The sequence below is a fragment of the Tamandua tetradactyla genome, chromosome 16, assembly GCF_023851605.1.
Source record: "Tamandua tetradactyla isolate mTamTet1 chromosome 16, mTamTet1.pri, whole genome shotgun sequence".
Lineage (NCBI taxonomy): Eukaryota > Metazoa > Chordata > Mammalia > Pilosa > Myrmecophagidae > Tamandua > Tamandua tetradactyla.
The window spans coordinates 44,622,528-44,645,168 of NC_135342.1; the positions used below are offsets into that span (position 1 = coordinate 44,622,528).

At 42.2% G+C, this 22,641-nt stretch overlaps 1 pseudogene; it reads right to left on the bottom strand.

The window, feature by feature from the left end:
• Positions 1-4,346: 4,346 nt before the first annotated feature.
• LOC143660289 (septin-10 pseudogene) lies at positions 4,347-5,892 on the bottom strand (annotated as a pseudogene).
• Between the last annotated feature and the right edge of the window lie 16,749 nt (positions 5,893-22,641).

Genomic DNA, 22,641 nt, shown 5'->3' on the forward strand with positions numbered 1-22,641 from the left:
TCGGGAATTCTCAAGCTCCCTGCTCCCAAAATTATATTTAACATAGTCTTTTTTTTTGCATAGGCAGGCACTGGGAATTGAACCTGGGTCTCCAGCATGGCAGGTGACAGTCTTTGTAATAAATGGCACTACATACATTGTATATCCATATGGAAAAAATGCAATTATTTATACATATTTTATACTAGATTTATATGCATAGTCTGTTGAAGATTTGCTCTGAATGATTTCTTCTGTTATTACCAGACAACACATCCATGAGGCAAGTCGTTGTTTCTTCTCTTGGTTTGCTGGAATTTATGGAGAATAAAGAGGCTGCATATATTCCTTGGGGTGGGTGAACCCCTTGCAGCTTGGAGGAAGGAACTCTGATTTTGTGGACTTGTGGACATTTTCTGATTCCTTGCTGTTTTAGCCAATACTGCCACAAACATCTTTGTTCATCGAACTGGCCCTGCTCATCCCCTATGTCTTAAGGAAGGATAGATCCCCAGATCCTTCAGACGCGCTGATATGAACACCCTATTCTGGCAGTCTGTGCCCTTCTACCCCCACCCCCCACCCCCTGGAGGGAAATGTCACAGAGTCATTTAAAGGCCTGTTTCAGTCACTACATGATTTAGTAACATGAGTCACGTGATTAACAAAAGGTCCGCCGCTTTTAAACTTTCCCTAAAACTTCTTTCTCATTTGTTGCACAGTCTTCTGTCACCAAGCCCTTCACCAAAACGGTCTCGGGATTCACTTTTCCTTGCTTCCCTTTGGAGCGAAGGTGTCCAGCCCCGATCCATGGAGTTTTATGTACCCCACACTTTGCTTTCTTAAACTGCTGCCCATTCTCTTATCCCCACCACCAGCGTGAGCAGCGCCTTTTGCCTGGTGCTCTGTCACTGAGAAACAAAGCTTTTATCTTTCGTGGAGAATTAGCTGGTCTGGGTCCATGACCAGGGAACAACTGAGGTGCTGGCACGGGGAAGACTGAGCAATGAGCCCCCTTCCTGGGTCTCTGTGGCAAGTGCTTCCCTGAAAGGGCAGCATCTCAGCCATACAGAGGGAGAGCGCAGAGTTCAGGGCCCGTGTCTGTCCTGCTTTCCATGGTGTCCCCAGCACCCAGCTCAGGGGAGGGAAGATGAAGGAGGACCTCATTCAGCTCACAGATGGATGGGTGTGCATGTGGGTCTTGGTTTTAGGGTCACCTTGTGCTGCACGGAAAGGTCATCCATTCATTCATTCATTCAACAGATACCACTGTGTGTCTGATACATACCAGGCTCTGTGCAAGGCAAAAGTCCCAGCCCCCAAGGAGCAGACCTTCTCATGGAGGGACAGACAATAACCAAGGCAATTGAAAGTGCCCGGAGAAAATGAAGCAGGCAGCCACCCTGTCCCCACTCCTTCTTTTCTTTTTTTTTGTATTTCAGTTTGTTTTAAAACATTAGAGAAAAACATGAATATATTGGTACGGTAAGAAATTCATATGAGCAGAAATAGTGCAGAGACTATCAAAGGAGAGTCCTCTTTGCTCTCCCCGCAGGCTGAGGGGGCCCCTTCCAGGCCTTTCTCTGTGCCTTTATAGCCATACGGATATACATTCCTGCATTCGGGGTTTTCTTCCAAGAGAATGTATCTTATATGTATTGCTCTTGCTTTTTTCTACTCGACAATATTTTAAGGACCTCCTTTCCATGTGAGAGCACAGAACCCCACTCTTTTCTTTGAAATGCTGAGGAGGGTTTCTGAGTTTGCATGTGCGGTGATTGATCTAATACTCCTCTCCTGGGGGACCTTTAGTCTGTTTCCAGCTTGTTGTGATTAAAGATAATGAATGCTGCAGTGAACATCCTTGTGGGCATTCCAGTGGGCACGTGAGAGTGTTTTTGTAGGATAGAGACCTAGAAGGGGATTGATGGGTCCAAGTAGAGGAGCGTATTACAATTTGATGCATGCTGCAAAACTACACCCCAAACAGGGGACTCTAACTCCACGCCCACCCAGAGCGGGTGAGTGGACCTGCATGCCCCAAACCCTTGCCCAGCCTGGGCCTCATCACGCTCCAGGGGGCCATCCTGTCCCCTTAGCTTTGTCTCTCTTAGGCCAGCATCAAGGTGCTCTATGCTCCTCACAGGGGTTGTTGTGTCCCCAAAGGCTCTCATGGGCTCAGCTCTCTGTCACTGACACCATCCAGTCCAACCTGCTCACTGCTGGGATGGGGAAACTGAGTCCCAGTGAGGTGTCAGGTTGTCCCCTGATGCAGAGCCAGAAGTCAGGAACTAGAACGCAGCTCTCCTCTCTCTCTTAGAAGATCCATGATTTCTCTTAGGACAGGTCATCCAGATTAATGTTTTTGTGAGAGGCAGTGGAGTATAATGGTTGGGGGCCCAGGCTCCAGAGGCAGATGGCCTGGGGCCAAATGCCAGCTGTCCCCGAGAGCCATGTGACTTGGGTGAATTGTTTAATTCCCCTGGACCTTAGTATCTTCATCTGTAAAGTAACGGTTCTAATAGAACTTTGGGCTGTGTGGAAGCCTGAATGGATCAGCACTTGGGAATCATGTGTCAGAGTAGAGCCTGGCACACAGGGAGTTCTATCATTCATCTCCGTCCTTGTGGGAAAACCCTGTTCATTCATCAGCACCCACTGACACTGTGAATGACAGTGTCATTCACAGAATGTTGGGGCACAGCCATCACGGGGTGTTCTAGTTTGCTAGCTCCTGGAATGCAACACACCAGAGACAGATAGGCTTTTAATAAAAGGGGATTTATTTCATTAGTTCTTCAGAGGAAAGGCAGCTAGCTTTCCACTGAGGTTCTTTCTTACGTGGGAAGGCACAGGGTGATCTCTGCTGGCCTTCTCTCCAGGCCTCTGGGTTCCAACAATTTTCCCCAAGATGATTTCTTTCTGCACCTCCAAAGGCCTGGGCTGAGCTGCAAGTGCTGAGATGAGGTATGCTGAGCTGCTTGGGCTATGCTATGTTGAGCTCTCTCATTTAAGCATCAGCCAATTAAATCAAACATCATTCATTGCAGCAGGCATGCCTCCTAGCCGACTGCAGATGTAATGAGCAACAAATGAGGTTCACTACCATTGGCTCATGGCCACAGTAACAGAACTAGGTACCTTCACCTGGCCAAGTTGACAACTGAATCTAACTACCACACAGGGCCTTCCTTGAGAGTGATGAGGGTCAGGCATTTCTGGCCTAACCTTCAAGAGTGCCTCGAACTCATCCTTTGAATGTTTTTTTTTTTTTAAGTTTTTTTATTGTGAAATATAGCATATGTACCAAAAAGCAATAATTTTCAAAGTACATTTCAATAAGTGGTTACAGAACAGATTTCAGAGTTTGTCATGTGCTCCCACTCCACCATCTCGTACTTTTCCTTCTAGCTGCTCCAAAACACTGGAGGCTAGAAGAAATAGCAATATAGTGATATAGCACTCACATGCATTTTTAAAATCCTATTTTATCTGTAATAACTCCTCCTTCTCTTTTGGTCCTTCATTCAATCTATAGGGATCTTTAGGCAATGCCCATTTTGACTTTTTCATTTTGAGAAGGGGTGTTGACTCCAAAGGATAGGGTGGTGTAATTAGTTGATAATCTTGCAGAGGCTGGTCCCTCTAGGTTTCAGGATTTATCTGGCCTAGGCACTCTCTGGAATTTATAGGTTCCAGGAAAGCAAACTTAGTGCATGAAACTTTTAGAGTCTCAGTTCGAGCCCTAGGTATTCTTTTTTTTTTTTTTTCAAGAGTAAAATATCAGTTTTATTTAGAAATATTCAAGTACAAAAAATGAAAAATTATATATCTAAGAATGTTAAGAAAAGGCTGGAAACTGCTAAATTGCTCTGAGAATACTATTAAGACACTTAGAATTCAAATGTTCCTTGAGATATAAATTACCTGAATTTCTTACACCTTTAATATTCAGGTGTTCATAGCTATTTTCTTTAAAAAAAATATTTTAATAAAATGACTTCACCTTCTTTTTTTTAAGCAACAAATAGGTAATACATCCTAATGAAAATTCTGTAATACTTTATCACTACAAAAAAGGATTTATATACCTGATGACTTTACTTTTAATCATACTTTGTTTTATTACACCAATACATCAATCAAGTAAGGCATACTGAAGCATAGAAGGTCATATAATTTGGTACAGAAGCCTGGAATATTACCAATTTGGTAATTATATCAAAATTTTAATACTTCCATAAAACTATTAAAAGATTATACAGTTTAAAGTATATGATACACTTCAAAATTTATTCCTGACATTTTACGTTTAGAATATTTTTTAAAAAGCTTCATCTTGAAATATAAATGCAACCAGATAGATATAATAGAAATGAGTTTTGTATTTTAAACAGCACTGAGACTTTTCTCTTTGGTACAATGTACTACAAAGTATTAATAATTTGGCAACAAGGAAAAATTATTTTAATTCATCTCCAACCAACAGTTTAAAAATTTCTAGCAGTGAGTATGTAAGTAGTATCATCTACTCTAGTATATGTATTTTGATCTCATACTTGAAAATATTTTTCCACAAATGGCAGTTACTGTGGCCATTTGCCACATACATAACTAATAAATGATATAAGAAATAAGAACAACAAAAAATATTATAACGCATAGTTTAACTTTTTAATAACTTTTGCTTGTGGTGACCTTCTGTAATGCATAGTTCCGGGACCTCTGTTTTACATATAATTGGAGTTCTTACGATCCTTGTCTTTCTTTACGGTGCTACCCGAAGCAGCAAAGTACTGGTTCTGGAATATTTCACAGGTAGCTTTCTTTTTGGAAAAAGCAATTATTTCTTCTTCCAAAAGTCTTCTCTTTTCTTCAAGCTTCAATCTCTCCTCATGGTGGACTTTTTTAAGGTGCTCAAATTTCGCCTGGAGCTCTCTTTCAGCTTCTTTCGATATGGCTTCTTTCTCCTTTACTCGCTGCACAAACATCTGCTTCATCTCTTCCTCCTTCCTCTGACGCTCACCATAAATTTCATGTCTTTTGGCTTCATAGGTCTCTTGAAGACTAACTGGCTTGTTTTCAGGGCCCATGTCTATAAAGCCCATTTCCTCCAGTTTGCACCGCCGATAAAGTTCATAGTGTCGAGTGTGGGTTTGCTCTCGCAGGTCTTCCATATTCGTACAAATGAGCATTTCCCGGAGCTTTACAAAGTCACAATGGTTTTCATTTTCCACTTGCACAACACCCCAAGGGTACTGACGAGCTTTGACCATTTTATTTCCAACTTTTACCTCTTCCATACTTCCTACAACAGCAAATGGTAAATGTCCATTCATTGAAGCATTGATTTTAGCAATAGTTTCATCATCTGTTGGGAATTGGTATATCTGGACACCATTGCTAACCAATTCACTCATGAGCTTGATCTTAAACTTCTGTAATTCAGTCTTAGAAATTGCATCTGCTTTGGCAATTACTGGTATAATGTTCACCTTACTGTCAAGACTCTTCATGGTTAAAAGATCAAGGGTCTTCAGAGAATGGCCTGTGGGTGAAATGAAGTAGAGGCACACATGGATGCGAGAGTCATGGTAGTTAAAGAGGGAACGCTTAATCTTCAGCTCCTCTTGGAGATAGGCCTCAAACTGAGTATCTATGTAGTCAACTATAGGTTGATAACTCTCTTCTTTGTTTATTTGGTCACCAAATCCCACTGTATTCACAACCATCAACTTCAATCGAACATTACTTTCCTGGAGTTCATTATGTCTGAGCTTTAAGTCTAACATGCGGGTAAAAATGTGAGGATTCACAGTCTTCAAAATTGGTATTAAACAATGTGTCAATTAGTGTTGATTTTCCAATTCCAGTTTCCCCCACACAGAGAATATTAAAACAGAAGCCTTGCTGTATGGATCTATTGACCAGCTGATCAGGCAAACTTTCGAAACCAACGTGGCCAGACATAGTTAGCGAACAGATGTTTTCTCGTTGTAGCTCTAAAACACGTAGGTTCCTGAATCAGGGGAGGAAAATCCTTTGCCCAGGCTGCACAAAACAATCAAGCCATCCGCCCTCGTATGGATCACCTGGCCTCTCGGTCTGTTCCTACAATCAGGTGCCACGACACCTCGGAGGAAGTCATGGTCCCAAGCGGCAGCAGCGCGAAGGGCGGGACGCGGGGCTAGAGGAAGCCGCGGTCTCCCCTAGGTATTCTTAAGAGTTAACAGGAGTGATGTTGGTTGGGATTTAGCAAACCATGGTATTAAGTACTACCTAACTGAAGCTTGCATAAGAGTAGCCTCCAGAATAGCCTCTCGACTCTATTTGATCTCTTTCAGCCACTGATACCTTATTTTATTACACTTCTTTTCTCCCTTTTGGTCAGGAAGGTGCTGTTGATCCCAGGGTGCCAGGGTTAAACTCATCCCAAGATCCATGCCCCACATTGTCAGGGAGACTTTCAGCACTGAATGTCATGTCCCAGTAGGGGAGAAGGATCCTTGCAGAGTTGGGCTTAGAGAGAGAGAGGCCACATCTGAGCAACAAAAGAGCTTTCCTGGAAGCAACTCTTAGGCCTCATTATAGGTAGTCTTAGCTTCTCCACTATAGAAATAAGTTCCACAAGGGCAAGCCTCAAAATCAAGGGCTTGACCTATTTTTGGGGGATTCCCCAATAGTTGAGAGGGTTCCACGGTTTCCCAGATGAGAAAGTTTAATAGTTCCATTTTTTTTCCCTTTGGACCCTCAAGGAACTCTATCAATACTTTTTAATTGTCAGCCCACTATAGTCTGAGATGTATCTGGGTATTACATTAAGCTGTACAGAATTACAAGGCCTCGTTACTATTCTGGACTCCAGGAGTTTGGAATGTTTAAATCCACACAGGTTGATTTAGATTGTGTGTTACAGAAAATTTAGGTTCTAGACATAATAAACCTCTCGGCCTTTGATCTCATACTGTAGGTGAAGGTCTACAGTACATACATCATCTTTTACCCTGTATTCTGATTTCCTTTAGTCCCAGCCAGATTGGCTTCGTTTTTATCTCCAAATGAGGCCTGATCTCTTTTTCGTTCCCTTTAACTCTTGTTATATATGACTATGCTAACTCTCAGGGCTGCAGCACTCCATTTCTGGGTCTTGGGTATCACAGAGTTACTCAGAGTTCCAGGGAAATGCCAGCTGATACACATATAGCTCAGTGTCTCAGAATCAGGAAAAACACTTATAGCTTCAGACTAATGAGGCTGCTATAAGGGCTTACAATCTAAGCTCCAATTTTCTTCTAAGTATTTTCTGAAAGAGACCTTAGCATATTTTTCCTTTTGTTTCTGGATTATTTTGCGCAGCACATTGCCCCCAAGGTTTGTTCAGTTCGTTGTGTGCCTCTGGACATCCTTCCTTTTTGTAGCTGCACCGTATTCCATCAAACAAATGTATCACAGTTTGCCATTCTGCTTCTCAGTCATTGTACCCTTTGGCTCCCTCCATCTATTGGGCATCATGGATGACATCTGAAATAAACAAACCGTGTCTTACAGTGTCCTCACTTGGTTTGTACAATCAGCAGCTCTCTCAATTTTAGATAATTTTCTTTGGTCCATAGAGACAAAGAACCAACAAACACAGCCTCATCAAATATCAATTGTCCCTCCCCCCAATTAATGGAAACACCTTAAGATCAAGAGCTTCTGTGCCTCGGACTTTATCAAAAAGGTGAAGAGGCAGCCAACATAATGGGAGAAAATATTTGGAAACCACGTATCAGATAAAGGCTTGATATCCTATGTACATGAAGAAATCATACAGCCTGAAGAAATTAGTTGCCCCTGGTAGTGCTGTGGTACAGTTGATGACTTCCTGTTAACAACTGGCCATGGCATGCAATTTTAGTTTTCCTTCTATACTCCTCTACTATTGATTCTTTGTCCAGTATCAAACCTTTGAAATAGTTTATGCGAGAACTTATTTATGATTATAGATTTAATCAGTGGGATACATGGCATTATATATCCCCTTTCAATCATATTCACCTTTAGGCAGTGCTACTTATACCCCACTAATTAGTTACCTTCACATCTATTCATTCCCTAGCATTTAAATCCAACCTCACTGGGTAGTCTTTTCCCCCATCTCTAGCTTTTGTGTCCCTCTAGGTCTGCTATTCTCTATAGTGTAACCTCTGAGATTACCTTTACTAGAGTCATAATAGTGAAATCATACAGAATCTGTCCTTTTGTGTCTGACTTATTTCACTCAGAATTATATCCTCAAGGTTCACCAATGTTGTCATATGTTCAGGACCTCATTTCATTTTACTGTTGGATAATATTTCATCATATGTATATACCACATTTTGTTTATCCATTCTTCTGTTGATGGGCACTTGGATTGTTTCCATCTTTTGGCAATTGTGAATAGTCCCACTATGAGCATTAGTGTGCAAATGTCTGTTTGTGTCACAGCTTTCCATTTTTCTGGGTATATACCAAGTATTGGTATTGCTGGGTCATGGGGCAACTCAATATTAAGTTTTCTGAGGAATCGCCAAACTGTTTTCCACAGTGGCTGCAACATTATACACTCCTACCAACAGTGAATACATATCCCAATTTCTCCATGTCCTCGCCAACATTTGTAGTTTTCTGTTTGTTTATTAACAGCCATTTTTTATAAGTGTGAGGTGATATCTCATTGTTGTCTTGATTTGCATTTCCTTTAGAGTTACTGGAAATGAGCATCTCTTCATGTGCTTTTTAGTCATTTGTATAAGCTCTTTGGAAGAGTGTTTATTCATATCCTCTGCCTATTTTATAATTGGATTGTTAGTTCTTTAGTTGCTGAGCTGTATGATTTCTTCATGTACATAGGATATCAAGCCTTTATCTGATACGTGGTTTCCAAATATTTTCTCCCATTATGTTGACTGCCTCTTCACCTTTTTGATAAAGTCCGAGGCACAGAAGCTCTTGATCTTAAGGTGTTCCCATTTTTCTATTTTTTCTTTTGCTGCTTGTGCTTGAGGTATAAAGATTAAGAAACTACCTCCTATTACTAGATCTTGAAGATGTTTCCTTATATTTTCTTATAGAACTTTTATGGTACTAGCTCTTACATTTAGGCCTTTAACCCATTTTGAATTAATTTTTGTATAGGGTTAAGATAGGAGTCCTCTTTCATTCTTTTGACTCTTAATATCCAATTCTCTCATGACCATTTATTGAAAATTCTGTCCCAGGTCAATGGATTTAGGAGCCTCATCGAAGGTCAACTGTCCACAGATTTGGGGTCTATCTGTGCACTCTTGATTTGATTCCATTTGTCGACAGTTCTATCTTTGTGCCCATACCATGCTGTTTTGACAACTGTGGCTTTATAGTAAACTTTAAAGCCAGGATATCTTTTAGCTATTCGAGGTCTTTTCCCCTTCCAAATAAATTTGAATACTAACTTTTCCAGGTCTTCAAAGTAGGTTGTTGGGATTTTGATTAGTATTGCATTGAATCTGTTGATCAATTTGGGTAGAATTGACATCTTAATGACATTCAACTTTCCTATCCATGAGCACGGACTGTCTTTCCATCTATTTAGGTCATTTTAAAATTCTTTTAGCAATGTTTTGTAGTTTTCTGTGTGCAAGTCCTTGACATCCTAGGTTAGGCTTATTCCTAGACACTAATTCTTTTGTTCGCTATTTTGAATGGAATTTTTCCTTAATTGTCTCCTCAGATTGGTCATTATTGTGTATAGAAACATTACTCATTTTTGTACACTAATCTTATGTCCTGCCACTTTGCTGAATTTATTAGTCCAGTAGATTTCTCAGGGTTTTCCACATATAGGATCATGTCATCTGCAAATAATGAAAGTTTCACTACTTCCTTTCCAATCTGGATGCCTTTTATTTCTTTCTTCTCTCTAATCACTCCAGCTAGGACTTCGAGTACAATGTTGAATGATAGTGGTGAAAATAGGCATTCTTGTCTCATTCCCAATCTTAGGAGGAATGCTTTTAGTCTCTTACCAGTAATTATGATGCAGGCTATGGGTTTTTCATATATGCCCTTTATGATATTGAGGAAGTTTCCTTTGATTCCTACCTTTTGAAGTGTTTTATCAGGAAAGGATGCTGAATTTTGTTGCGTGCTTTTGCAGCATCAATCAATATGATCATGTGATTTTTCCCTTTCAGTTTGTTAATGTGCTGTATTACATTGATTGCTTTTCTTATGTTGTACCACCCTTGCATTCCTGGTTTATGCCCAAGTGGGGGTATAAAACCAATTTGGTTGTGATGTATAATTCTTTTAATGCGTTGTTGGATTTGATTTGCTGGTATTTTGTTGAGAATTTTTGCATTTATGTTCATTAGGGAGATAGGTCTGTAATTTTCCTCTCTTGTAGCAGCTTTATCTGGTTTTGATATTAGATCATTTAGAATGATGTTAGTGTCATAAAATGAATTGTGTAGCATCCCTTTTTCCTCAATTTTTTTGGAAGAGTTTGAGCAGGACTGGTGTTAAATTTTTTTTGGAGTATTTGATAAAATTCCCCTGTGAAGCTGTCTAGTCCTGGGCTTTTCTTTTTGGGAAGATTTTTCATGACTGATTGTATCTTTTTACTTGTAATCGGTTTATTGAGATCTTATTTATCCTCAAGTCAGTATAGGTAGTTCGTGTGCTTCTAGGAGTTTGTCCATTCCGTCTAAGTTTTATCTAGTTGCTTGGCATATAGTTGTTAATAGTATTCTTTCATAATTTTAAAAATTTCTTGGTAATAATCCCCTCTCACTACTGATTTTATTTATTTTTATCTCCTCTCTCTTTTTTCTTTGTCAGTCTAGCTAGGGATCTATCAATTTTATTGATTTTCTCAAAGAACAAACTTTTGATTTTGTTCATTTTTTTCTATTGTTTTTTGTTCTCCCAGTTCATTTATCTGTGCTTTAATTTTGTTATTTCTCTTCATCTGTTTGCTTTGGGGTAAATTTGCTGTTTTTCTCAACTTCTCCAGGTGAGCAGCTATGCATTTGATTTTTGCTCGTTCTTGTTTGTTAATATAGGCATTTAGGGCAATAAATTTCCCTCTCAGCACTGCCTTTGCCACATCCCATAAGTTCTCATATGTTGTATTCTCATTATAATTTATCTCCAGATATTTACCGATTTCTCTAGCGATTTCACCTTTGACCCACTGATTAATTAATAGTGTGTTGTTTAGTCTCCATATATTTGAGAAATCTCTGGTTCTTTGGTGATTATTAATTTCCAGCTTCATTCTGTTGCAATCAGAGAAAGTGTTTTGGATCATTTCAATCTTATTACATTTACATAGACTTATTTTGTATCAGCATATGATCTATCCTGGAGAATGTTCCACGTGCACTAGAGAAATATGTATATCCTTGTGTTTTGGGGTGTAACGATCTGTATATGTTTATTAGGTCTAATTCATTTATCACATTCTTTAGGTTCTCTATTTCCTTGCTGAGCCTCTGTCTGGTTGGTGTATCTATAGTGGTGTACTGAAGTCTTCCACCATTACTGTTGACACATCTATCACTCCCTTCAGTTTTGCCAATGTTTGCCTTATGCACTTTAAAGTTACTTGATAGGGAGCATAAACATTTATGATTGTTATTTCCTCTTTGTGAATTGTTCCTTTTATTAATATGTAGTATCCTTCTTTGTCTCTTACGACATATTTACGTTTAAAGTCTATTTTATCTGGGGTGGGCCACGGTGGCTCAGCAGGCAGAGTTCTCGCCTTCCATGCCGGAGACCTGGGTTCAATTCCCGTGTGTCTGCCCATGCAAAACAAAGAAACAAAAAACTATATAAAGTCTATTTTAACTTGTATTAGTATAGCTACTCCTGCTTTCTTTTGGTTACAGCTTGCATAGAACATCTTTTTCCATCCTTTCACTTTCAACCTATTTGTGTCCTTGGGTCCAAGGCACATCTCTTATAAACAACATACAGATGAATTATATTTTTAGTCCCTTCTGCCAATCTGTGTCTTTTAATTGGTGAGTTTAGTGCATTAATGTTCAAAGTTATTACTGTAAAAGTAGTCGTGAGTCTACCATCTTATCCTTTAGTTTTTATTTGTCAGATCTATGTAATCTTTTTCCTCTCTTTGTTTTTATCCTTTAAGTAATCCTTACTGGCACTCTTCAATTCTGTGCCCTCCTCCAGACCTCCCTCTCCTGTTTTCTTTTTCAGCTGACAGGACTCTCTTTAGTATTTCTTCTAGGGCAGGTCACTTGTTTACTAGTTCTTTCAGTCATTGTTTGTCTTTGACGATTTTAATCTCTCCCTCAATTTTGAAGGGCAACTTCAAATTCTTGGCTGGAAGCCTTTCTCAATCAGAATCTTAAAGATATCATACAACTGCCTTTTTGCCTCCATGGTGCCTGTTGAGTAGGCCAAACCCAGTCTCATGTGTTTTCCCTTGTACGTAGTTAATCACTTCTCAGGATGCTCTCAGGACTTTCTGCTTTTCTTCAACATTTGACAGATGGATTAATATTTGTCTTAGAGTAGGCTTATTTGGGTTTATTTTATTTGGGGTTCTTTGGGCATCTTTGATTTGAATATCTGTGTCTTTTATAAGGGTTGGGGAGTTTTCCCTGGTTATATCTTCAACTACTCCTCCCAGCCCCCCCTCTTCTTTTCTCCTTCTGGGACACCAGTGATTCGTTTGTTTGTGTGTCTTTTGTTGTCCATCATTTCCCTAAGATCTAGTTTCAGTTTTTCCATCTTTCTTGCTATTTGTTCTTTTTTTTTTGCACTCAAGTTCAATTGTCCTGTCTTCTAGCTCTCTTGTCTTCCTTCTGTTCTTAAAATATGCTATTGTGTTTCTCTAGTATATTTCTAATTTGCTCTGCTGTATCTTTCAACTCTGTGAGATCTGCCATTTTTCTATTTAATCTTTCAATTCTTCTTTAAACTATTCTAATGTCTTCCTGATAGCCTTTATTTCTTTATAAATATCCTTGAGTAGTTGTTCTGTATTCTCTGTCCTTGCTGGTGTTTTGTTTTGGTCATTTGGCTAGGCCATTTCTGTCTGGATCTTCACATACTTTGTGATTTTCTGTTGTATTCAGGGTGTTTGATTATCTTAATAAGATTCTTTTATAAGTTGCTTTCCTTCCCTCTTCTCAAGACTTGTATTTACTTGGTTTTGCATACAAGGTTCCCTTTTGGTTTGTCAGTAATTCCCTGCCAAATCAATGCTCACATCTCATGTAGGGGGTACAGTTCTACTTGAGGGTCTATTAAAAGTTAGGTGATATGCACAGGTAGTTCAGTGACTCCCAACATGTGGGAGATCCAGGTTTGATTCCCAGCCCATATAAAAGTTATATAATAATCATATAATAAAAAGACCCTCAGTAATAGTAGATCCTGAAGTCAGAAGGAGACATGCCAGGATATATTGGGAATGAACTCAGAATGGTGCTTAAAGAAAGGTGAGAAAAGAAAAGTAAAATAAAAAATTAAGAAATCTAGAAAAATATAAATGACAATAAAAATAAATAGTACTAATAATTTAAAAATATAGGAAAAAAAAAAACCCTCGGCAGATGGGGTATTTGCCAGACTGCAGTTACTGCTTCTTCCCAGCAGGTGGCATTCCGGTGAGCCTCTTCCCTCAGCCTTGCCCCTCCTGGACTGCAGTGGTTGACTGGGAAGATGGTGTGCACCACAGAGGGGCTGCTCCCGGTGCACAGAACAGAAGAGCTCATCTAGGTGAGTGGCTGATAGCAGCACCTGGTCCCCGGCAGGATGGCTATTCACAATGCCTGGCTGGACAGCTTCTTCTAGCATCCAGGGGTATGGCTTCTCACAGTGGATGCCTAGGCACATCTCTTCGGGCTCCACACGGGTGCTGCTGGCTTCAGAGCCGCACGGGGAGATTTTCCTAGCCTGTGGTTGGGGTAGGTTGGAGCAGAGCGGTTCAGTTCCCTCCAGTCTGCACCTCCCCATGCAGCACAGCCTGCTTGTGGTTGGGGGTCATGGCTCATCAGACCCACTCTGCTTTCTCCATCCCAATCTCCCCACCTCTCATGTCTATGAAATTTTGAGGACCCTCTTCAATCACTCATCCTCTGGGATTGCAGTCCCGGTCATTTTTTCCCTGACCCCTGTCTTGTTCAGTGGATAGGGGTGAATCTAGCCTACCCACTTACTCCTCCATATTCCCAGAAGTTCTGGAATGCTTTTTTTTTTTTTTTTAATCCAGGCTTTCTTGCTCCAGTTCTGAGTAGAGAAGTTGGGTGGGGTGTGGGATGGAGCTTTAAGTGTCTGTTGGCCTTGCTGCCCACCTCAAGCCATCAGAGGGCACGCTTTATCCTTCTTGGCCAGCTAATCTCAAGAGCTCCTAAAGGAAGGCAAGAAGAGACTGCAGTTAGTACAGAGGCCTCTGTTCTCCTGTCTTCTTTGCCCTGCCTCCCTGTTCCTCTCTCTATTCTTGGTGCCTGCATATCCCTTCCTTTGGCTCATACGATCCCACCTGCATTCCTTTCTCTTCCCTACCTGGGTTCTCCCCTACCTCACCTAGTTAAGCCCTTCTCTCCCCTCAACTCCTCTAAGACAGGCTACTTGCCCCTTGACCACACTGGACTTTATCAGATTATGTAAAGAGCTTTTCTCCAAATATGAGCTCTATAGACTACTAGAGGCAATTGGAGCTTGAATCATGTACCCCACAAAATGTCCAAATCTTAGTCTGCACTCCTGTGTGTGTGAACCACTGCTAAATAGTATCTTGGAATATGTTCAGATGAGTCAGGGTGTGGAATCATTTGTGAATAGGGTCTTGGAAGATCCTATTGAAGTGTGGTCAGACTTAATCAGGATGGTCCTTACTTCATATGGCTGGAGGCCTTACAAGTAGGATATTCAGAGGATTGAGCAGGAGACATAGAAGTCAGAAACAGAAGTTGCCAGAAGATTTAGAAGCCAGAAGTCAGAGAAAGCCACAGGAGGTGACCAAGGACATTGCCACGTGACAGAGGATGGCTATCACCAGACCCTGCGAAGAAAACCTTGCTGTCACCTTGATGTTGGACTTTAGCCTTCAAACCCATGGTACAACAAATCTCTGTTGTTTTAGCCAATCCATTGGGTGGCATTTGTCATAGCAGCCTGGAAAACTAAGACAGAGGCTTCCTGAAAAAAAAAAATTCTGTTTTCAAATAAAGTTATGCAAGTCTATCAGAAAGGTTAAATTGTATCAAAAAGGTTAAACAGGGTTCCTCACTGCAGAATTTTTCAGGGCCTTTCAATATTTCAGTGTGCATTGGAATTTTCCAAGATTTGCATAATTTCCAAAGTTAAATTAAATGTGGATGCCACATTTTCTAGGGCAGCTCCTGGGATTGGTTTTCTAGGGTAACAATGTTATCACCAAGTGATGAGCCCTGGCCCCAGGTCTTCAGGAAGGTCTGGTTGTCCCCATTTTACAGATTAGACAGATGGCTTCTCAGATCCCAACCCTCCCACAGCCCTAGGTGCTCCATCTGTCCTCCCTTTCCAACCACACCTTGGGCTCCTTGAGACCTGGGATGGTCCTTCTCTTTAATGCTCGTTAGAGGTTTATTGGATAAGTCTGTATCATTCTCTTGCCCCACCCTACTAGTTTCACTACAGAGTTGGGCATGTACTAGAAGTGCCTGAAGTTCACTCTAGTGCTCCTGGTAATACTGGCTACATTATTCGAGCTTCTGCTGGGCCCTGAGCTCAGCACTCTCCATGGTCTCTCTCATGACAGCTAAATGGTGGTAGTGGAGTTTGAACCCAGCATTACCTAACTGTGGATCCTGCGCTATGCAATGGGAATCTGGGACCAAACTCCGTAATAAAGACCCCCATGCCCAGCTCCTCCCGTGGTCCCATACCCCTGCCCAGGCCAGGTTCCTGAACTTCTCCTTTTGCCTGAACTATCTGCAAAACTGCTGTTCTCCTTGCCCAAAATGTCTTCCCCTGCCTCTGCCCTGGAAGACACCATTCAGTGTCCAGCTCAAGTATCCCTTCCTCCGTGAAGTCTATCTGCATTTACCTGGATGAGGTTAGAAGGCACCACGTCAAAAGGCAAAGACCCCGAGGACTGCAGTCAGCCATTTTTGAGATCAAGTCACAGGTCAGCTGCTTACAAGCTGGGTGGCCACAGCAAGATCCTAAAAGTCCTTGACCCTCGGTTTCCCTGTCTGTCACACAGGACTTTGTAGGAGTTAATGTGAAAATATAGAAAAACAGAGGCCAAATAGCCTACGCATGGTAGCTGTTCCACATTTTTCCATGTATTTGTTGATAAGCTCACAGATGGTGGCCTGGGTTGTCTGAGCTCCCTCTGCCTCCAGCCTCCTGAGAATACCCCCAGAGTTCAGATCAGCCATCTGGGTCCCCATGTGCCACCCCGACTTGGGGAAAACTATCAGTCACCCCCTGGGAGGAGCACCAAAGCATCTTTGCAGATATTTTCACAAGTGGCTGGGGAGATAGGATAGACAGACCTTGCATAAGCGCTGGACTCTTGTACTTGTGTTCTTTTGTCTGACCCCTCAACCACCTGGTGTGAGTGGGGTCGTTTATGTCCATTGGACAGATGGGAAAACTTCAGGGTAGAGACAAGAACGGACTCCAGAACAGAAACTTCTGATGATACTTCATTACCACTATGAATGAGTACATGGATTTCAAACAATATAACAAGCATCCTACTCTCTCACCCCCGGCTGTTGACATTTCTCATCTTTGCTTGTAATTTTTTTTTCCCTTCAGAGAAATAAGGCATGACAAATAAGGCTCATGATCATTTAATCTCTCCTTCTGCCCAACTCCCAAGAGACTACCATTTTCACTATCACGGTGATTCACCTTCTCAGCAGACCATTGTTTTACTTTTATGTGTATAAATATGTAACTATAAGTAAGCATATACTATTGTTTGGCAATTATATTTTAATAATTTTTCTTACACAAATGTTTACATGGGTACATGGATTCAGAGTTTTTAGTTCATTCTTTATTTTACAAAAACGGAATCATTTTATACCTACTTTTCTGCTTCTTGCTTTTCTTACTCATCAATATCTTGAGGAAATTCCTCTATACTTGGCAGAGTCCTAATGCATTCTCTATAATGCCTGCATGCCATGGATGTCATCCATCCATTTGCCTTTCAAGGGGCATCACTTTATTAAATCCAGTGTCCTACCATAGTGAGCAATTGTGTGGGAAACACATTCATAGGCTTCGGTAGCAGTATTTTTATTTCTGTATGATACTTTCTCAGGAGAGAGTATGACACGGCAGAGAATAGATGCATATTACATAATAATGACTGTTGCTATAGTGCATTCCAGAAAACTTGAAATTTCCTCACAGCTTCCTGTCGGGGGCACTTTCACCTTGCTTTCCATTGCTGCCAGTCTTATGGGTGAAATATCATATTGTTTAATTTCAATTTTCATTATCTCTGGCTTTGAACAATATTTTCATATATTTTTTTACCTTTTGCATTTGCTTTTCTGCGATTTGTTCATTCATGTCCTTTCTCCACTCCTGAAATTAAAAATAAAATTCCTTCCATTTGTAACAGCTCATTAGTATATTATAAACATTAAACTTTCTGTTTTCTGCATTGCAAAGACTTTACCAAATCTATTATTGGTCTAAATTAACTTTGTTCATGTTACCTGTTACTATACAAAAGTTTTAACTTTTAAATCATCAAAAATTTCTTGATGATTTAAACATTTTCAGAGCTTTGGGGTTTCTAAACCTATATTTATTTTTTGGAGTGGCTAAAAAGACCAGTGGAGTAATGTACTGCTGGGCTTGTTATGTAAAGCCCTCAGTATTTTCCAATCCATTTTGATGTGTTAGGGCCAATTCAAAAATGACGATGACAACAGTGATGATGATGATAATGATAATTCACCCAGTAAGCATTTATTTGGACCATACTATATATAGTGCATACCATTTAAGGTTCCAGCCTAAGTACCATATATGTATTATTTCATTGACGCCTCAAAGCACTGTGAGGTGGATGCTGTTATCTCCAACTTGTAGTTAAGAAAACTGAGGCACAGAGAGGTTGAATAACTTTCCCAAGATTACAAAGCAAGCAGGTGGCAGGGCTGGACCCTCAGCCCTACTTCAGCCCATGCTCATAACCACTGGGCATTGAGCCACAGAGGGAGGTTGGGGTCTGCACAGCCCCAGAAACAGGTTGGCAGAAAACTGGTCTAGTTAATGGGGACAGAAACCCATGGGTGGTCAGTCTGGGCTCATCAGAAAAGGCTGTCCTACCTTGGGATATAAGCTGCATCCAGGAGTGGGGAGGGCTCCATTTGCCCTAGATTGGTCCCCTCCCCTGATTTGGGACAGTTCATGGCTTTAGGGGTCCAGAGGCTGAAGTGGGTTTGGGGGCACTCCATTTGAGTCTGAAGCCTGGTAAGATTCTCTGCAAGAACCCTCAGGATAGCTGACAACCACACCTAACTTGCTAGTGATATTTGTTGCACTCCTTAGCTGGAGTGCAGGGGAATAGGCTCTGGTTCTGAGGGGAAGAGCAATTGGAAAATTTCTTCTCTGTTGAACAGTGACTACTGATTTATAGAGATGAAGCCTTTCTTCTGGCAGCAGCATGAGAGATTTGGACTAGATGTTGTGAAGGACTTCCAGGAAGTGAAAAGTTCTATGATCATTCAAGGGGAGGGCCAAAAGGAGTTCTGTTGTGGGCAACAGGGAAAGATCTTGTTATCTGGAGGCAGAAGGATGGATGAAATTACCTTTCCAGAGCTTATCTAGGTCCTTGAGAATGATCCAGAAGGCAGTAATTATGGTCACCTAGATGGGATCATGTTTCCTCCCAAGGTCAAGACTGAAAACTCCTGCTCAAACCCAGAGATGGCGATGGGTTTCCAGGCAGATGATCGATGGAGCCACGAGGTGTGGGTTCAGCCTCTGTTCTTTGTCTCTTGCTGCTGTGCACAGTGAGATGGACACAAAGCAGCGTCAGGCTCGAAGTCATCTCCACCCTCTCCCCTCTGGAAGCACGTAGATTCTTCGGGCAGGACAAAGGACGGAAATGGCAATTATGTATGCTGAGTGAGAACTCTGTGCTCGGCCCAGAACAGGTGCTTTTCTGACAACCAGCTTATTGATCCTTGCATTGCCTCTTTGAGGGGGGTGTTGTTGTCACCATTTTAAAATATACATTTATTTGCTTTACTATTGCAAATATAATGCTTGTCCCTTGTAGAAAGGTTAAACAACACATAGGCATATAAAGTAAGAAGTGAAATTCTATTCATCTCCCATTCTAGTTCCTCCCCTACCCCCATGGTAAGCAGCTTTTTAAACTTTCTACAGTGCAGGTACAAACACCCACAATATTAGGATTTTTCTTTCACAAAAATGGTGTCCTACAATACAAATTGTTCATCAATTTTTCACTTAAAAATACAACATGGCATCTATTTTAGGTGATATACTGATGGCATCTTTCTTTTATTGTTCCAATACTTGCTTTACAGATAAGGAAACTGTGACTTGGTAAATTCAGAGGAGGTAGCAGTTATCTGTAAAAGAGGGCTGGGGAACCCACCTGTTCTAGGGCTGCAAAACAACAAATTGCCCCCAGACTTAGTGGGGCATAAACAACCATTTGCTCATGGATTCTGTGGGTCGGCAATGGGGAGAGGGCCTAGCAAGGACAGCTTATCTCTGCTCAGTGATGGCTGGGTCCTCAGATGGCTCTGGGATTGAATCAGTCCCTCCCACAAAAGGCATGTCCAGGTGCCAGTCCCTGGTCCTATGGGCATGGACCCATTGTAAATAGAATCTCTCCAAGAGATTACATCAGTTAATGTGTGGCCGAGTGAATCAGGCTGGACTTGAATCCAGATTACTGAAGTCCTTTATAAGCAGAATGAAATTCAGACAGACAGAGGGTGAGAGAGGCACAGGGAACAGCCAGAAGCTAGAAGTCAGTAGAACCTAATAGGGAGAGGGGAAGATGCCACCATGTACATTGCCGTGTGAATCAGGGATCCCCAGCAGCCAACCCCAGAATGCCACAGTCTTTGGGGAGAAAGCGCTACCATGATGATACCTCAATTTTGGGCTTCTAGTCTCAAAACCATGAGCCAATAAATTCCTGTTGTGCAAGCTGACTCACTGTCTGGTATTTTTTTTTTAGGAACTGGGAAACTAAAACAGAAAACTGGAAGGTTGATGTATTGGTTTTCTATCATTGCTGTAACAAATCACCACAAACTCAGAGCTTAAACCATACAAATTTATTATCTTACAGTTCCTATAGGTCATAAGTCTGGCAGGTTCGACTGAGTTGCCGCTTGGTCTCACAATGCTGAAATCAAGGTGACAGTGGTCGGATCCTTTAGAGGTTCCAAAGGAGAATCCATTTCCTTGGTCATTTGGGCTGTTGGCAGAATTTAGTTCCTTGCACTTGTGGGACTGAGGATCCCGTTTCTTTGCTGGCTGTCAGTGGGGAGCCATTCTCAGATTCCAGAGGCCACCCACAATCCGTGGCTTCTCCATTTTTAAAGCCAGACACAGCAGGATGAATCCCTCAAACTTCACACCTCTCCTGTCTCTTCCACAGCTCACGGGCCCACCTGGATAATCCTGGATAGTCTTCCTACCAAAGCCCACATCCTTTACGGCATTTGCAGAGTCCCCTTTTTGCCATGTAATGTCACAGGTTCCTGGGATTAGGACATGGATATCTTGGGAGACTGTGGCCTTACTCTGCCCACCCACAGCTTGGGCTGGAATCACTTAGAGGCTCATTCATGCGTGTCTGGTGGCTGAGGCCTTAGCTGGGAGAGTTGGCTCCACCCTGCCATGGGGCCTGGGCTTCCTCTCAACATGGGGGGGTTCTGAGCGTGAGGTCCTGAGGGAGAGTGTGGGTGCCAGGTAGAAGCTCCCTCCTTATGTTCTAGCCTTGGAAGCCACACATCATCATATCTCTCTTGGGGAGCTTCCAGGGGGAATAGATGCCAACTTTTGATAACAAGTGACAAGGTTCTTCAAGAACACATGGGATTGGAAATGCTTTGGAAAATAGAGTCCATCATACCTTCCTAGATAGTGATAATACTCATAATTGCTAACATTTGCTGAGTTCTTGCAGAGTGCCAGGATGTGCTCTAAGGATTTTACTTGCATTATCTCATTTTAATGCTCACAATTATTCTAGGCTATAGATACTATCATTACTCGCTTTGTGGATGTGGAAACTGAACCACAGGAGGGGAGCTAGGGAGATATTGGTGACTAGTCAGGTTTGGGGGACGCGTCTCTGAAGAAGTACAATAAGTGATGGGAGCTAGGCTTGGGGAAGTGAGGGAAAGGAATTAGGCTGGGAGGGGGTTTGGGATTAGAGTGGTGGAAAGCTCTTAGCAGTTCCATTGTGGAGCCAGGCTTCGAAGGCAGGAGCAGATTTGGGGCTGCAGTGATGGTGGGAGGGAGTTCTAGGTGGAGGGAACAGGCTGAATCAAAGGCCTGGAGATGGGACATCCCAGGGTAAGTGAGGAAGATGAGGGTATATAGGCTCACGGAGAGAAGTGATGGAATGATGGGAAGAAGCAGAGGGCTATGGAGGTCAACTGGGGCATGTAGACTCTCCGCTAGGGGATTAGGGAGCCATGGAAGGTGTGAGAGCAGGGCTGATGGCAAGAAGGGCTTTTCTAGAGGTGGTGGTCCTGGGGAGAAGCCCCATGGCAGAAGTTGGGCCCCCGGCTGGTTTGGAGCCCCTTCTTTATCTCTAAGCTGTCCCCACCTATTACCTCTGTCCTGGAGAGAGGAAAGCTCTGTGGCCCCTCTGAGGTCTCCACAGTGACCAACTGAAGGCCAGCTGGGCAGCAGACCAGAAGACAAATGCACAGTGTGCTGGTCAGTTGTTCAGTGGAAGCTCCCAGTACCTGCCCTGGCTGGCACAGGCTCAGAGGGGGGCCACGTGTACCTCGCCCCCCAGGGAGCTTGGTGGGCACTGGCCTAGGTTCAGGCTCTGGAACCAGGTGAGTGGGTGCCAAGGCTCTGCTACTTACTAGCTATATGGCCTTGGGCAAATGGCTTAATTTCCTCTTCTGTAAAATGGGAGTAACAAAAGAATTGGCTTAGTCCTACTTGAGGATTAAATGGGATATTGCTTGTAGAGCGCATGCAACAGTTCCTGGCTTCAAGCAAAAGCTACACAAGTATTGGTGTATAAATATAATGTTTTAATACACAGCAGAGCCCAGTGGCTCAAAGCATAGTCTTTGGAGTGTGATGCACAGAAACCACTTCCTCACTGTGTGATCTCAGGCAGGTTACTGAACCTTGATTTCCTCATTTGGCAAGTGGGGAAAGCTGCAGAGTTGGAATAAGGGTCAAATGGGGTCATGCAGCTGAAGTCCCTCACACATGGTGGGCACTCAAGTAAGCAGGCCCGTTGGGACCCTCTTCCACTCCTGGTAAAGGCCAGGAAGGGCTGAGGTCCCTTGGTCAGAGGAGCGTGGAGTGTCAGGGATGGACATCTCCTCATCAAGGCCAGCAGGGGCTGGGCACCTAGGGAACCCAGGGTCAGGGTGGGGCATAGCTCTGAAATGTGAGGTGCCCTTGGGGCCTCTG